Genomic DNA, 4,495 nt, shown 5'->3' with positions numbered 1-4,495 from the left:
AGTTGTGCCATTCGATTTGAGTGAAAGGCGTAGAAGCTATGCCATTTGACTGAAAAGCGACAGAAGAGAGAAAGGGGCTTCGCCCGTGTTTGCGCGAACGGGAGAGAAAGGAAGAGAGAAAGAAGAGGATCTGTGGAGGGGGGTCCACTGTCAGTGAGGGAGAGGAATGAAGGGAATTTGAAATGGATCCGAAATTTCTATTCACTAGAAATCAAGCCTCGCGTTGCTTCGGCAAATAGATGAATAAACTTTTTTGTATTTTTTTAATAGTTTTCATTAAATTTTTCTGAAAATTGCAGTGCTTTTTATGAAAACATAATGTTGAATTTATGATTTATTTTTATATTTTTAACAGTACTGGTTCACATCAAACTTCTTTGCTTTACAAAGTTACTTGAAGATTTTTTTTTTTGAAAGGATACAAATTTATTGAAAGATTTGTATTCTGCGATTCCATCTTAATTTTCTTCAAAAAAAAAAAATCCATCTTAATTTATTCATGACATTTTGCATAAAAGAGTTAGTGGTTTCAAGAAATTGGAAAGCTTGAATTATTTCTTGACCTACGACTTTTAACTCTTCTTCATCTTTAAAAGGTTGCTCGGTTTCTTGGGAGTATTGATGGTTTTTGTCGGCAGGTCCAGATGAGACCCAGATTTGGACCCAAAATCAGTCTGATTTGTTGCCATTATGTTTCTTAACCTGCGATCAAGGCCAAGTTTCACACGACCTGGCATTGGTTGCCGGTAATCAGTTTCTTTGCCTCATGCTGACCTACTCGTAATCTGCTTCATCAATTTCCTGTAAAAAAGATAATAATGATTTTAATCTTTCCCACTAAATCTGCGGACCTACTCATAATCTGCTTCATCGATTTCCGGTAAAAAATATAATAATGATTTTAATCTTTCACAGGAAATTTGCTATTACTATAATTTTGTAAATGCTATACCATGACTATTTTGAATAGGTTGAATATTTTGTGTGCATATTGTAGTCTTGATATATATATCCACTTTGCACATGATGCACCTGTGTACAACCTAACATGTATAACACATATACCAGGTGATGTTGCGGCAATATTAGAGGGTCCTTACGGGGTTTTGATGAATACATGATTGCTAGCATGGGGAAATAATTACTAAAAAAGGTCAAAGCTTTGGAGGAAGCAGACAAAACTTTCAAAATGTCTTGTATTCCTTTTTCTTTAGAACACATGGACTTTATAGTATCCTTGTGCATTCCCTCAAAGAGGAAGGTGTCAAATACCCCCAATACCACCCACACTGCCATACATTTTGAAGGGTGAAAATTGATAAAAAAAAATCTAGTCTTTTTCACTAAAATTTGCTAGAAAGAATAAGTCCTGTTTTTCATTAACCAAATTTTCAAGAGAGAAGCAACATAATTATGCTCATTAAGGAGTAAATATAACATTTCCAACCAGATGGACACAGGAAAACAAATAAACATGAAAAGAACATGAACCTTTGTAATGTACATAGGAGCAGCACTGGAGATATCAGAAGGTATTGACAGGCTAATCACAGTATCTAGAAAAACCACACCCTTTTCTTGTTTGCCAAACTTCTCTGGAGAGACTTCTTAAAGTAGCGTATCACCTGTTGCTATTTATGTTTCTCGTGGCAGCTTCATGCATTTTTTTTTCCAAAGGAAAAACAATAAAAGGATATTAATTGAAGTAATTAATTTTGACCATAATTTGGTATCTAAGACTCAATTAACAGGGATGAAGTGAAAGGAATAAAAAATAGTAGCATGGTACCAGACTTCATGATGCAGGTACCCAACCAATATTTGTGTGAACAATACATGCTACCTTTATCTGACTAAAGTATTAAAAAATGCAAAATGGCTAAATACCAAACATCAAAAATTGTACTGCTTTGGCCTAACTTGCAAAAGAAGGATGATATATAGTATCCTGATACAATGGACTGCCACTGGGGTAGCATCAGTCTAGTAATATTCACAATTGATAAGACAAGGTGCTTTGGCCAAGAAAGGTTCTCAAATCAGAAGAGGCATTGCTCATTCTGAGTCAGCATTTGCCTTCCCATGCCCCTCCTCTTTTCCGCTTCTCCTCCATTACCCCTCCTTTTTTTCTATTTCTTGCTAGGGGCAATTCCATTATAATCATATTAATCCTCAATGCTTCCTGCATGCAGTTTTTTGTTTCAACTTTACATTATACCCCTTGCAAGGTGCATATTTGAGTTTTCTTCCCTTCCTTTTTTTTTTGTCCTGGTGAAACCCTTGTATACCTGAATACAAAAGAGATTATAGAGATCGTTCACTTCCAATTTTTTTGTAAATCAGACCTCTCAGTATTTGCATGACCAGGCTATTATATATAAGCAAAGTATATTTTCATAAGAAATAGGATCAAACATCAAAAGAAAAATTCCCTTTCAGATAAATCTTTGGATTGGGAACAATGTTTTAACTCTAATAGGAAGACCAAACAAACTTAGAGAACTAAAAAGAAACACACAAAATAGCAGATGATAATGTGTGCTCCTGAAGCATAAAAAAAAACATATACACCTTAATAAAACCTGCAAGTATTTATAGTAGAATGTAGAACTAAATTGATTAATATGAAAAGATGAATATTCCTATTTTTGAATATTAATTTTCTGCGTACTTACATGCTGACTGTCCTTGAGATTCTTCTCTTGGCACTACAAAGTTAGCAAGAGATCTCCGTTTTCCCAGTCTATTGCTTCTATTTGGTTCTGAAAAATAAAATAAGAGAAGTAATAATTAGAAAGTTTATTTTCAAATACCGCCCTATATAGAATGTACTTGCACCTAAGTAAAAAACCACCCAATTTTTCTTAATTATAAGTTAGTTAAGGAACCCCTGAAACCTATCGTACATATTCACCCAGACTTATCCCTCCATTATTGTGGAATTTGTTGATCTCAGAAAATAGTGGTACAATGGCCAATCCCAGTACAATGTCTCTACCAGTTGGTTGCACTCTTCTGCTTGTTTTTTGTATGATGTACCGAAACAAAAATAACTAAAAAATTTAGTTTAATAAAACCTAAACTTAACTACTCGACTTTAGTGACAACTACAAAGGAAGAATTTATTACCTATACATGGGTCTATGAAAAGCCCTTTTCAGTTTTGTTTAAAAAAATTGGATTACAATAAATAATAGTTCATCTGTTAAATTAAAAAAAAAACCCAATAAGAGCTTCTTTTTTTTTTTTAGTTCCAGTCAAAAGTCAGAGTACTTTTCGTGCACCAAAGTACAAAACTATCTCCTTATAGCTGAAGCACAACAAACAAAAGAAAACGCAAAATTTTGAGTTCCAGTCTAAATTAAGTAAGGCCATGAGTGCAAAGATATGAGTCAGCATATACTCACAAAGAGAATTTTAGAGGCCATATCGCTCCAAACACCCAAGAGCCCCACAGAATATAGCTCGTATGACAAGGGAACCTAATTCAAAACTTGAATTAAGTATGACTCAATTGAGTGGACCACAATAAGAGAGTGACAATAGCCCTGCGCATCTGTCTCAAGTTATTTATTTTTATACCTAGAATAAAATAGGACTAAATCACTAAAAACAAAAGACATCAAGTTGAATATCGGGGTTGTTGTAGACTTGGTTTTTGCAAACCAAATAGTATGAATAGAGGCTCGCCGGAGACATACTCCAAGGTGAGAACATTAGTGGTAGTGTAATCCCAATTCCCAAATAATAAGCCGTCATGAAAAAATATTACCTCTTCAATACAAAAGATAAAAATATAAAGCAGCTGTCGGACAAAGCTTACGGGCTCCCAAACCAAATTTATGTTTCTAAAATCTCTTTTAAATTTGTCTACATTCTTTTCTTCGTTGATGTAATCAATTTCTTGATATAGAATATCCTGAAACCACAGATAATTCAAAATTAATACTCAAATGTAAACAACAAAAGCAATATGAGAAAAAAAAAGTTATACAAAATTTTACAAAATAATGACGACTTGGAATAAAAAAGATGAAAATTATTTCGACAATATTTATATGGAAAGATTAAGGAGAACAGATGAAAACCATTTGCTAAGTTTATTGTGCAATATTTATAGAAATGCTTACTTTGAGCATTTATCATAAATCCCAATCCAGTCTCTCGTGGGACCACCGAGTGTTTTACTACTCTGAAAGTACCCTGCCACCAATTTCAGGTGTCCTAAGAATAGGTTGAAATATGTATGAATTAAATCCCATGAAATAGGAGGCATTCTTTATTATGTTGTGCTTAACATGTAAAATTTTTCTCAAGTCAATGTCCAACAGTTTTTTCAGACTCAAATCAATGTTGCTGAACCTTAACAACTACTTATTTTTTTCTCCATTGGGAAGCACTGCTCTATGCACCTATTTCGAGTTTAACTGAATGATGTCAAAACATATAATACTACATTACAAATAACATTTTATCACATAAAATAGGAAGGAAA

The 4,495-nt window shown here is 33.6% G+C and overlaps 1 long non-coding RNA gene across 1 annotated transcript; it reads right to left on the bottom strand.

Annotated features, from left to right (window-relative positions):
* Positions 1–486: 486 nt before the first annotated feature.
* LOC144552735 (uncharacterized) lies at positions 487–4,107 on the bottom strand. Its single transcript, XR_013511213.1, has 5 exons — positions 3,583–4,107; positions 3,408–3,548; positions 2,676–2,762; positions 1,492–2,288; positions 487–801 (listed from the first exon to the last, which is right to left on the bottom strand). It is a non-coding gene; the product is annotated as an uncharacterized LOC144552735 (long non-coding RNA).
* Between the last annotated feature and the right edge of the window lie 388 nt (positions 4,108–4,495).

The sequence above is a fragment of the Carex rostrata genome, chromosome 4 (genome assembly GCF_964058835.1).
Source record: "Carex rostrata chromosome 4, lpCarRost1.2, whole genome shotgun sequence".
NCBI lineage: Eukaryota > Viridiplantae > Streptophyta > Magnoliopsida > Poales > Cyperaceae > Carex > Carex rostrata.
This window is presented reverse-complemented; position numbering and strand designations above follow the sequence as displayed.